General features: G+C 39.8%; 1 protein-coding gene across 1 annotated transcript in view; it reads left to right on the top strand.

Annotated features, from left to right (window-relative positions):
- ENOPH1 (enolase-phosphatase 1) overlaps nt 1-13652 on the top strand; it is a 32384-nt gene that overhangs the window by 577 nt on the left and 18155 nt on the right. The gene's annotated exons all lie outside the window — the stretch shown is intronic.

The following is a 13652-nucleotide window of genomic DNA, read 5'->3' as shown; positions in this document are numbered from 1 at the left end:
TACGGATGAGTGGGAAGGGACGGAGGTGGTGGCGAGAAGGGGCGGAGGATGGTGGGTCCGCCCGCGCGGGGCCAGGCGAGGTGGGCGCCCCCGCCGGGCTGGTGAGTGCCCGCTTTGTGCCGCGTGGGGCCTGGAGAGGCGGCGGCCGCGATTCCGGGGTCCTGGGGGGCTCCAGTCCCGCCAAATGGAAAGACTGAAGTGTCAAGATGACTTTGAGGGCGCCGTGGTGTCTTGGGCGCTGACGGCTGCTCTTCGCCCCTTCCCGCTCCTGCCGTTCGTGGCCGAACTGCACCCTGTGTGTTGCTGGACTAGGCTCTGTGGCACACGGCGCTGATTGGTCAGGCTGTGGAAGAAACGTCTAGATTTCCTTCGTTTTTCTCAAAAAACCATGGGAGCTTGAAGCTCTTACCCAAAGCCCTCCTTCTGGGGTGTCACTGTTAACCAACATTTGTCTACACCTAATTCACAAGCTTACGACTTTGCGTTATATCAGGTTCTTTTTTTACACATGTTCTATTCGTCAGTCAAAATAAGGAAATAGCAAATATTAGTATCATTTTTAAAGAATGTTTTGGGCCTGGTCTTTTTATATGACTTCCAGAAGTTTAAGATGAAAGCATTGACCAGAAGGGCCTGCATACAAGAATAGTCGAGATATCGTTTACAAAGAAAGAAAAACCCATCTTCCAGCAAATTGAGCTTTTAAATTGTGTAAATTTAGTTTTATTTTTAAAAATTATCTGTGGGACCAGCCCCGGTGGTGTGGTGGTGTAGTGGTTACGTTCTGTGCATTGCACTTCCCTGGCGTGGTTCGGTTCCAGCGTGGACCCACACCACTTGTCTGTGTCTGTCAGTAGCCATGCTGTGGCAGCAGCTCACGTTAAAAAAAAAAAAAAAAAAGGAAAAGCAAGACTGGCAGCAGATGTTAGCTTAGGGTGAATCTTTCTCAGCAAAAAAATAAAAAATTGCTTGTGAAGAATGATTTTCTTGATATGGGTTATAATATAAAATCATTGTACACTTTTAGGACTCCAATATAACAACGACTTGAAAATTTTTTTAGAAGAATCACAATACCTTGACCACTTAGCACAGGTTCTTAAGAAATCCAGTTTGGCAGTTTTTTCAAATTTTTGATCACACCAGATGCCTCTGCAGAAATATTCAGGATCACGCAAATGCTCATAATTGAATTGACTTTCTTTTGCTTGTTGATTTTGACAGAATAACTGCTTTCTTGGAGTTCTCAGAGAAAAAAGGATTCCTCATCTTTGTGGTTTATAGTTTACAGCTCACTATCTCCATTCTGGCTTTCTCTCGCTTTCCATGTTCATCAGGAGACCAGGGCTAATGACAGGAAGGCAGTGTTGTGGTATATGGTATCTCCCATTCTTGGAAAGTTGATTTAGGGAATAAGATACCTCATGTGAATCAGGTTTGTTACAACACATGAGGTGCCTCTCCCTTCTTTCCCCCCTACTATGTCTTCTGCCAGATCATAGTATGAGCCACTTCTTAGAACCTTTGTTTATGGCGGACTTATTCTGAGATCTTTCTGAGAGTAAAAATGCCTTAGTGGCCTAAATAGATTTTTTTGAGGTTGACATTGATCTATAGGCAAATTAAAGGCAGGCTGCAAAACAATGATTTCAGGATCTTGTTTAAAATGATAGTTTCTTGTGCCTTGTCCTATAATTTATTATTATTTTATTAATATTGATTTTTAATCTATTGCTAATAATATTACTGATAATCTAATATTCTTATTAATTTGTTACACATTAATATGTCAAAACCGATGTTTCTGAAAGTATGTTCAGAAGAACATTAGGTCTGTGCATGTTTATAGCATCTATGCAAAAAAGATTTAATTATTAAATGCACTTTTGGGAAGTGTTAGGCTATACGTGTTCAACTGGGTTTCTTTATTGCACAACTTCTCAGAGCCTTTATATGATACACACACACACACGTGCTTTGTGAGTCTTCAAGAGAAAGGTATTTCACAAATTTGCTTGAACAAAAAAACTTTAGGCAGAGTATCTGAAGGACTAATCTTTTGAACACCTTTTAAAGTGATGCTAAATTACATCCTTCTGGAACCTCTGAGCATGGAGCTGGGAAGTGTGAGATGTTTATTCTACTTTGGGCTTTTTCGTTGCATTAGGTGTTGGAACATGTAGCCCTACTTCCTGTGGAATGATGGAAGGAAACAATCATTGGGACCGTACACATGTGACTTGTCTACTGGCTCATCCTGAGAAACTTTGCGCGATGTGTGCACTGTCTACATTTGACTGATAGGAAACTAAGGCTCTGAAAAACTGAACAGTATGCCTGAGATTTGAACCCAGATTGTCTGACTCAGAAACTCTTACTTTTTCCATTATTGCACTCGACCTCTGAAATGGGAAGCACAGTGCTTGTTCGTCATCTTTGTTTGGCTGCTGTGTGTGTTAAAATGACACAGTTGATAGGAAAGCACTTTAAGCCATACGAAGTACCATGAAAGTATATGGTAACAAATTTCAGTTTACACTTCATCTTGGTGATAGGTTTAGGAGTGATCTTTTGGAACCAGGATAACTAATAAGTAAATTGAGTCTTACTTTTTTGGGGATTTGGTTCTGCAGTCACTGTATACTGTGAAAATTGAGTATCGTCAGAAATTTGAGGGGCCGGCTCCATGGCCGAGTGGTTAAGGTCGCGCACTCCGCTGTGGCAGCCCAGGGTTTGGATCCTGGGCGCGGACATGGCACCGCTCGTCAGGCCATGATGAGGCGGCGTCCCACATCCCACAACTAGAGGGACGTGCAACTAAGATATACAACTGTGTACAGCAGGGGTTTGGGGAGATAAAGCAGGAAAAAAAAAGATTGGCAACAGTTGTTAGCCCAGGTGCCAATCTTTAAAAAAAAAAAAAAAGAAGTAGTTTAGCATAGTGGTTAAGAACAAAAACTTTAAAAAAGAAAAAAAAAAAGAAATTACCCTTGAAATACCCTGAGGAAGTCAGTCCTCTTTGAAGGCTAATTTCCATCTTTCAGTAAGTGTATGCGGTCATTTTTTCCTTTAGGGTTGAAACGTATCCCTGCTTTTTCCCTTGAGCACCAGAGGAAGTAGTTGGTTTGGGATTAGGTGATGTAAAAGAAAAGTATGTGTGTCAAGGGCCAGCCCTGTGGCACAGCCAAGTTCTCACGTTCCACTTCTGCGTCCCGAGGTTCACCGGTTCGTGTCCCAAGCGCGATCCTACGCGCCGCTTGTCAAGCCATGCTTGTGGCAGGCATCCCCCATGTAAAGTAGAGGAAGATGGGCATGGATATTAGCTCAGGGCTAATCTTCCTCAAAAAAAAAAATAAGGGAAAATGTGTGTCAAACATGAGCCTTACACTGAGCTCATACTGTAAGAGACACTGGGAAACTGAGACTGTCCCAGGGAACAGAACGTCTTCATTGAGTGGAATGGCAGACAGGTTGCCAGCACTGGTTCTGGTTATTTTTCCCCTTCCTTTTTTTTTCTGTCTGAGCACTTATAGTTGAATGTGTCTATGATGCAGCTTAACTATATAAGATAACAGTAAGGGTCCAGGATATCTTATAGGATTCCGTAGAGTCTTCCTAGTCTGGAAAATGATGTTCTCTGGACAGCCTACTGCTCTATCATGCCTCAGCCCTTAGGCTCCAGACAACAACAAAACAGTGGTTTCACTTACCAGCTATTATTTCTTATTTTCTCTGAGTCATAGAGTTGTCAACTTTCTAGAGCAGGAAGGGCTGCTAGCTAGGATCATCTAGTGAATGCTGCAGCTGGCTAATTAATTTCTCATATGAGTCACTTGATGCCTGGAGGGATGTCCTGTGTGAGCATCATCACAACTTGTTGGGGCCAGAGCAGCGGTAGAGTCCAGTTTCCTTAGATGTCCCCGGTCAATCTGAGTCCTCCAAGCCATCAGCCCTGCCCCTCAGTGCGGGACACATGCCTCTGGAGTTTTTCAGGTACTGGCTCTGATCGTCTACAGTGGTGATCGCCTAACATTTTTTGGTTGTGTACACCATCAGCAGAATTGGAGCAGGCACTACCAATAAAATTTATAAATTGTGTATACAAACTATTGTACTATTAGTAAATTATAAATTGCAACTTAAAGATGAGATTAAACTAGTATGTACACATGAATATTGTTTTATTCTTTCCCCCTACCCTATGGAATCTTGTCTGCCCCTGGGCTGTATGCACCCATAGAGCCACCACTTGATTTTTGTCCAGGGTGAGGTAATATTTGTTTTCTGACCTTGGGCGCTGTATCATTCTGATGTTTTTAGTGTGTAAGCCTATGAAATAACACCATCGCCAGTCCCTGTAGTTATTCTGTCAGGAACCTTCAGCTATTGTTTCTGAGTTTGGGGAAAATGATCTCTTCTTCCTGAAAATGCTCTTTAATTTGGTGGCTTTCCTCTTGTTACTTGTCGAGTCTGTACGTGAAACAACAGTTGCAGTAGTTATGTTTTATAAAGTCACTGCGAACCCTGTACTAGCAAATACTGAATCGTTGCCCCTATAGAAAACACTTGCTTAGGTTCCTGTGAGCCTCTGGGCACAAAATTTTCATAAACTGATCAATACATAACCTTGATTTATATGTGTTTCTGTTTGCTTTATTTAATATATATTGTTGAGTTATTAACATTGAACTCATGGTCAATGGCACTGTAATTCAGGCTTTAACGAAGTTTGTCTAACACCTGTATTTTGTCCATAAGGCACGTTATAGCTTTCTTTTGCTTAGGAACACTAGACAGCACTTCAGTGCTTTGCTTGGGAGCCATTTTAAACTGCAAAACCACCAATAAAAAAAGCACAAAATGTGAAAAATGTGGCACTAAATAGACTCTGGAAAGGACACTTGTTTAAAATACGAGAGGTGAAATGAGAAGGAAAAGCGTCATGTTGCACTGGGAATGTGTACATACGGTGTTTCAAAATTTTTGCTACATGTACCTGTTCTCATGATCGGGAAAGCACAGCGAGTATTGATTTTGGGGTTACAAGTAAATTTTAGCGAGTAGGAGAATTTGCAGATATGTAATCTGCAAATAATGAGGATTGATTGCATAGAGTAGTATTTACAAGGATAGGCTTGGAGACCGCGCAGGTCTGGATTAGCATTCTGGCTGCCTCCGTCTATGATTTACGGCAAGCTAGTTAATGTCTCTGAGTCTAGGTACATACTTCCTCAGCTGTACTGTGGGGATATCTACTTCATAAGGCTACTGTGAATGTTTAATGAATGCTTAGCCCTTGAAAAAACTATTAAATAAATGAATATACTTACATCAATATTTCATCCATCATCCCAACAAATTTTGTGGGAGTAGTGGGCGGGGGGCATGTTTTTCATTTACGCCTTAGGAAAACTTTTCATGTTTGAAAATAAAATCTTTGTAATAATTAAGAAGCTTCCATTAACCAAAAGTATGAACCTGATTAGGATATTTGTCCCTAAAATCCATTAAGTGGGGCATGCGGGTACCCTTGCCAATGGCTCTTTATAGCTGTGCTTCTCAAACTTTAATGTGTATACAGATCATTGAGGGATCTTGCTAAAATGTAGTTTCTGATTCAGAAGACCTGGAATGGGACTCGAAGCTGGTTTTCTAACAGGTTCCCAGATGGTGCTGAGGCTGCTGGTGCACAGGCCACACTTTGAGTATTTAGGCTCTATACGCATTTGAAAGTTCTACCTGTTCATAGGCCTGTTAGCGCTGCTCTTTTCTAGTGGCTCATTTGGGGTGATAAAGCAGACCAAGCAAGAGGGTACAGATGAATTAAAGGAGGTCTGTCGTCATTAACAAGAACTGAAACCTCTCAGAGGTCAAGTAAATTGATTGTGGATGAGTAAGCCTGTATACAGGAGAGAGCAAGATAACGAAATAAGCCTGGTAGACACCAAAGCATTAAGCACATGGCCACTTCCTCAGCTTTTGCAAATCGTCTTCCAGAACTGAACTGTAAAACAAAAATGTCTTTCTTAAAGGACAAATAGAATATTAGAAAAAGAAAGTAGTTATATGTACCTGACGGACTACCTAGATAGTACAGTTAAATGTTTATGTAATTGTGTGTGTATGTACAATAGGGACCTGCATAGTAAGCCTTTGGGTATCCTGGCAGATAGGCAGGTAAATAGTGCCTTGCTAAACCTGTTGTGTTAGTTTCCTATGGTTGCTGTAACAAATTACCACAAACTTAGTGGTTTAAGACAATACAGATTTATTATCTTACAGTTCTGGTGGGTCAGAACTCTGAAATGGGTCTCACTGAGTTAAAATCAAGGTGTTGGCAGCGCTGTGTCCCTTCTGGAGATTCCAGGAGAAAATTCTTTCTCTGCCTGTTGCAGCTTCTGGAGGCTGTCCACATTCTCTGGCTTGTGGGCCCTTCCTCTGTCGTCAAAGCCAGTAGTGTAGCATCTTCAGATTGATTTCTCCCTCTCTGACTTGGACTCTGACCTTCTCACTTCCCTCTTTCACTCATAAGAACCCTTGTAATTGTATCAGACCCAACCAGATAATCCAAAGATAATCTCCCCATCTTGAGATTCCTATTTTAATCACATCATTTACTTTACATGTAAAGTAACATTCACAGATTTTGGGATTTAGGACGTGGACATAGGAGGGTGGGGAGCATTTTTCTCCCTACCACACTTAGTTAACACAAACATTTCTGACTAGCATGCTTTTACAGGTTCTAGGCTACAGTGGAGTTAGACTTTATAATGGCTCTGCTTTTGTTTTGAAATTTAGCATTTATGGTGTTGGATACGATCTATAATTTTTTTTTTAAGATTTGACAGGTTTTTTTTTTTTAAAGATTGTGTTGGTGTTTAAGGATTATGTTGGTGTGGGGGTTGGTAAAGACTTTTTAGGGCTGGAGTTTTACCTTAGACAGTGAAATAACTTGGCAAAGTTTTGAATTAGACTGAGGGAAAAGAAAAGATCTCAAAATAAACTTTCTGTTAGAAAATAGGAATTACGCAGACAAATCCTTGATCCTCTAAGTAATCCTTATTTGAAGTAGCAGATACCCATTTAATTGAAAATCAAAATGATAAAGATTTTGATTCCCTTTAAAAAGAGAATCCTGGTTGTATGTTTTTCCTGGTGTTTGTTTAATAAATTTCTTTGGAATATATTTTATGTTAGAACACTTTTAGAAATAATGTATTCTTGATTGTTTAACGATGCTGGTAATTTACTCTTTTATGTTCTATTTCAACAATATATTTTAGAAGAAAATAATTGGGAAATGTTAAAGTTGACATTTTTTCTCATGAAAACTGCTATGTTAATTTTATGGTCTTTCTAGGAAGAGAGCTTGCGTTGTCTGATAGTATCTCTCAACTTTGGTTAAACATCCATTTGATAAGTATTGTCACTTCTAATGTTCTCAGCTCTGAGAATACGTATGTGATACCCACTCTGCCCTCAGTGTGAAACCGCTAGGTGACCACCCACAGGGACAAAAAGCCAGACACTGCCTTCTACCTGTGCTATTTATTATTGACACCAGTAACTGCAGTTGAGGCACGTTCCCTGTCTTCATTGAGTCTATGAATTTAGGCTTCTCATCTGCAAGGATGGGGTAGTAGGATCTGCCATGCTTGTAAAGTGGTGATGAAGATCAAATGAGATGGAATGCAAAAGCCTTTGAAAATTATCAAGCCCCATAGAAACATTGATTACGATGCAGGAAGTATCAGACTGGTGGAGTAGAAAGTTCTCGTGAAGGATCAGTAAGGAAAAGGGGGAACTAACATTTATTGGAAGCTGCGTGCTTTCGATTTTTTCCCCACTGTGATTATCTCCACCTCTGTTCCTTATGGCCCTAGCCAGAAATACGTTAAGAATGAGACCCAGAACACTGCTAATCTCAAAGAACTTGTGGAAGCACTGGGATGGCAGGACTGCCTCAATAAGTAGTTGTTGATGGTTTGATTAACATTCCCCCAACTTTCCCTATTGCTTAGAGTAATGTTTCCCAAAGGGAGACATACCCGTGGTGGTATGTGAGAGGATTTTTGTTGATTCAACTTGAAACAAAGGGAGGAGCCTTCGGAGAATCACTTACTTGGGTCTGAGTATATCAAGAGATGTATAGAAAGCTCCTCTGTCTTTAATTTCTGACCTCTTATTCTTCCAGAACCTTCCATAATCTTTCTATAATCAATCCTTCCTTTGTCTCACATTTATTTGAATACCTATCATGTGCCACGCTCTGCTAGGGATCCAAAATCCTCCAGACCTACCTGCCACCCTCATGCAACCTAGGAAGGAAGACAGCTACATAAACAGATTTTCTTTGCACCATCAAAATCCCTTGTGGTTTCCTCTTGGCTAAGAGATAAAATTTCAACTCCTGAACTTCAACGAATGTGGGTTTTCCAACTTTCTATCTCTCTATTCCTTTACACCGTTTATAGCTGAACATGCCCATTCAGGTCATGCCCTTTCACGCCACCACCATTCCTCTCGCTTGGAATGTCATACTTTTTCCTCTCCAACTACAGGTTGGTTCCATGTGCTCATTGACTTAAAAAATATTTATTGTGCTAGGCTGTGGGAATACAGAGGTAAGACCTGCTTCTGCTCTCAAAGGACTTTTGTTTGAGCAGGAATTTCAGTCCTCTTTCTCCCTCCTCTGCAGGGCCATGTATTTGCCACTGTAGCAGATGCTGCCTTGTGAGATTGTCTCTGTGTCCTGTCTTCCAGCAATGCGGAGAGCTCCTCAAGGACAGAGGCCAGAGCCTCGCACAGTGCTTGCACAGAAGCCTTCAGTAAATGCTTGGTGATGGGGATATGGTGCATTCCAGAAGGGGCCTGAGAGGGGCTGGGATTAAGTTTCTCCCAGTCTCTGCTATCCTTGCCATTTCAGTTTTCCTCAAGGTGGTACTTTATCTTATTTGAACAGCATGCAATTTAACCGAAGCATTTCTAGAGTGTCATTAGAATTTTCATTGACCCAGCATTTCTAAAACCACAAGTTTTAGAGGAAGAAGTCAGCTAACAATGGAAATTAAAAACCATAAAAGACTGACATTTTTATTAACAATTAAATTAAAATGCCAAATACATTATTTTATGGAAACTGTTAATGAGGATAGAGGGAAGTATTTTTCCCCCCAAATTAATTCATGCTTGTTATAAATTGCAAACATTACAGAAAAGCGTAGTGTAGAGAGTGCCCTCTTTTGCTTCTCACACCCAGAGATGGCCATTAAAATTTTGGTGAAGAGGAAGATGGGCATGGATGTTAGCTGAGGGCCAGTCTTCCTCAGCAAAAAGAGGAGGATTGGCAGTAGTTAGCTCAGGGCTAATCTTCCTCAAACGAAAAAAAAAAGTTTGGTGACTATTCCTTCTGATTTTTTTCCTATGCATACAGTGAAGTCATTTGGACCCTTCTTGAAAGAAATGTCGTCAGATTGACCCCCCAAAAGTCACCAATTTTAATACATATCTTCCACACACACCTTTTTAAATATGTGGGTAGGCCTTTATCTTGCTCAGATAAACCTTGTTTTAAATTAAAAAAAAATTTTTTTTTTCAATTTTTTCTTCTTCTCCCCAAAGCCTCCCAGTACATAGTTGTATATTCTAGTTCTGGGTCCTTCCGGTTGTGCTATGTGGGACACACCTCAGCATGGCCAGATGAGCAGTGCCATGTCTGCATCCAGGATCCAAACTGGCGAAACCCTGGGCCACCGAAGCAGAGCGCGTGAGCTTAACCACTCAGCCGTGGGGCCAGCCCCTCAGATAAACTTTTTAAGGCTATCTTGTGTTTATCTCTGAAAAGTCCTGTCTTGTATGATGGTTCTTAAAATATTCCATACTTATAGCTCACCTCATGTCACCCCTTCACTAAAGAAAGATAGGTATTCTTTTTATAGTAAAAACTTATTTTTGTATAAAACTTTTTTTTTTTCGTGAGGAAGATTGGCCCTGAGTTAACATCTTGACAATCTTCCTCTATTTTATTTATGGGACGCCTGCCACAGCATGGCTTGATGAGCAGTGTGTAGGTCTGTGCCCTGGATCTGGACCCATGGTGCCCGGGCTGTCAAAGCAGAGCATGTGAACTTAACCACTACACCACCAGCCTGGCCCCTCTGTGCTTCTTTTTTAAACCTTATCCCAACTGTTAGCCCCTTGTGATGATAACCTTCCCTTGTGCATTGTGATTCATTGCAGTTAATTAAATTACAGTTTAACTTTCTTTAATTACAGTTTAATCTCTTTAATGGGATTTAGAAGACACTTTTGTGCCATCAGCAACACATGTATTAATTCATTTTGAATGCAGGTAATGAAATCCACCGTTCATTCCTAAAGGCTGCAGCCTTCAAAGGGGAATGGTTATGTCCCGGCTTACCTTATGAAGATAGGGACTGCGAGTTCTAATTTCTAAGCCCCTGCCGCTCTGCGTAGCAGCCAGAGCACCAAAACTTCTCTTGGTGGTTCCCACTGTGGTCTTCAAGGGGGATATTTAAGGAGCAGTGCTGATACTACAACTGCTGAAGCTGATGGATGTCATGGAGCACTCCAAGAAGTAGTGAATTCCCATCATTAGAAGTGCTCCAGCAGGTACAAACTTCCAGTTATAAAATAAGTAAGTTCTGGGAATGTAATGTGAGCATGGTGACTATAGTTAATAATACTGTGTTGTATGTTTGAAAGTTGCTGAAAGAGTGGATCTTAGAAGTTCTCATCATAAGAAACAATTTGTTAACTGTGGTGATGGATGTTAACTGGACTTATTGTGGTGATCATTTTGAAATATATACATATGTCAAATCATTACGTTGTATGCCTGAAACTAATATAATGTTATATGTCACTTATATTTCAACTTAAACAAAGATTATACATTTTCATTGTAGAAAATAGATATGCAAAAAAGTTTTTTCCTTGTAATCGCATGACTCAGAGAGAACTTTTGTAAACATTTATGTCTGTTTTCCCCTAGATTTTGCTCTGTGCATTAGATATTCCTCAGAATAGAATTTCACTCTATAGTCTATTTGTAACCTGTGTTATTTCTTGCGTAGAGAGTCTGATTTGTTTTTAAGACCCATCAAGCCACTTAATTTTCCTTTTCTTTTTGTCCTTTGAGATTAATAGAGAAATACTAGCCCACCAGTGTTTCCTTTGTGTTGTTTAATTTTCTGGCTCAAAAAAGTTTAACTTCTCATAACCACATGATCATCTCAGTAGACGCAGAGAAAGCATTTGACAATATCCAACAGCCATTTATGATAAAAATTTAACAAAATGGGGATAGAAGGAAATTACGTCAACATAATAAAGGCCATATATTGCAAACCCACAGACAACATCATACTCAGTGGGCAGAAACTGAGCACCATCACTCTGAGAACAGGAACAAGACAAGGATGCCCACTAGCACCACTCTTATTCAACATAGTACTGGAGGTTTTGGCCAGAACAATTAGACAAGAGAAAGGAATAAAAGAAATCCAAATAGGGAGTGAAGAAGTGAAACTCTCGCTGTTTGCAGACGACATGATCTCATATAGAAAATCCTAAAGAATCCATTGGAAAGCTATTAGAAATAATTAACAACTACAGTAAAGTTGCAGGGTACAAAATCAACTTACAAAAACCAGTTGCTTTTCTATACTTTAATAATGAACTTACAGAAAGAGAACTCAAGAGTACAATTCCATTTACAATCGCAACTAAAAGAATAAAGTACCTAGGAATAAATTTAACCAAGGAGGTGAAGGACTTATACAGTGAAAACTATAAGACATTACTGAAAGAAATAGATAATGACATAAAGAGATGGAAAGAGATTCCATGCACGTGGATTGGAAGAATAAACATAGTTAAAATGTCCATACTACCGAAAGCAATCTACAGATTCAATGCAGTCCTAATCAGAAGCCCAATGACATTCTTCACAGAAATAGAACAAAGAATCCTATAATTCATATGGGGTGACCACAGACCCCAAATTGCTAAAGCAATCCTGAGAAAAAAGAACAAAGCTGGAGGCATCGCAATCCCTGACTTCAAAATGTACTGCAAAGTCATAGTGGTGAGAATGGCATCGTACTGGTACAAAAACAGGCAGACAGATCAATGGAACAGAACTGAAAGCCTAGAAATAAAACCACACATGTACGGACAGCTAACGTTCGACAGAGGTGCCAAGAATATACAATGGAGGAAAGACAGACTCTTCAATAAATGGTGTTGGGAAAACTGGACAGCCACATGCAAAAGAATTAATGTAGACCATTATCTCACGCCATACACAAAAATAAACTCAAAATGGATCAAAGACTTGAGGATAAGTCCTGAATCCCTAAAACTCCTGGAAAATAACATAGGTAATACACTCTTTGATGTTGAACTTAAAAGGATCTTTTCCGATTTACCATGTCTCCTCAGACAAAACAAAAGAAAAAATAAATGGGAGTTCATCAGCCTGAAGAGCTTATGCAAGGTAAAAGAAACTAGGATCAAAACAAAGAGACAACCCACCAATTGGGAGAAATTATTTGCAAATCATATATCTGACAAGGGGTTAATCTCTAATATATAAGGAACTCACACAAGTGAACAATCAAAAAAAACAGCCCGATCAAAAGATGGGCAGAGGATATGAACAGACATTTTTCCAAAGAAGATATACAGATGGCCAATAAACACATGAAAAGATGTTCAATATCACTAATCATCAGGGAAATGCAAATCAAAACTACACTGAGATACCACCTTCTGCTTGTTAAAATGGCTATAATCACTAAGACTAAAAATAGCAAATGTTGGAGAGGGTGTGGAGAGAGGGGAACCCTCATCTACTGCTGGTGGGAATGCAAATTGGTGCAGCCACTATGGAAAACAGTATGGAGATAGCTCAAAAAACTAAAAACAGAACTACTTTGTGACCAGCTATCCCGCTACTGGGTATCTACTCAAACAACTTGAAATCAACAAGCTGAAGTAGCATATGCACCCCTGTGTTCCTTGCAGTACTATTCACAATAGCTAAGACATGGAAACTATCCTAAGTGCCTATTGACTGATGATTGTACAAAGAAGATGTGGTGTATATATGTACAATGAAATACTACTCAGCCATAAAAAAAGACAAATTCATCCCATTTGCAGCAATGTGGAAAGACCTGGAGGGAATTATGTTAAGCGAAGGAAGCCAGACTGAGAAAGACTGAACAAACACATGGACAAAGAAAACAGTTTAGTGGTTACCAGGGGAAGCGGGGTGAGGGGTGGGCACGGGGTGAAGGGGAGCACTTATGTAGTGATAGTCAAGAAATAATGCACAACAGGAATCTCACATTGATGTAAACTATTATGAACTCAAAAAAAATTAACATCTCAAATACTATAAATCATTTGCACTATGTAGTTCCTTTGGAAGGTTTTTAAAGTAGTCTCTTTAAACAGCTGTACTCTAAGTATCACCCATTACCTTTTTATTACCCATTTTCTTCAAAGAAGACTTGAGTAAATATTATAGTAACAGTTTTATTTTTATTGATTCTATGACCTTTTCATTAAACAACCACTTGACCTTAAAGCAAATCCATATTTGGACTTCTAAACATTTA

Source organism: Equus przewalskii, chromosome 3 (genome assembly GCF_037783145.1).
Source record: "Equus przewalskii isolate Varuska chromosome 3, EquPr2, whole genome shotgun sequence".
NCBI classification, from domain to species: domain Eukaryota; kingdom Metazoa; phylum Chordata; class Mammalia; order Perissodactyla; family Equidae; genus Equus; species Equus przewalskii.
The sequence above is the reverse complement of the archived record's forward strand: the minus strand, read 5'-3'. Positions and strand labels throughout refer to the sequence as shown.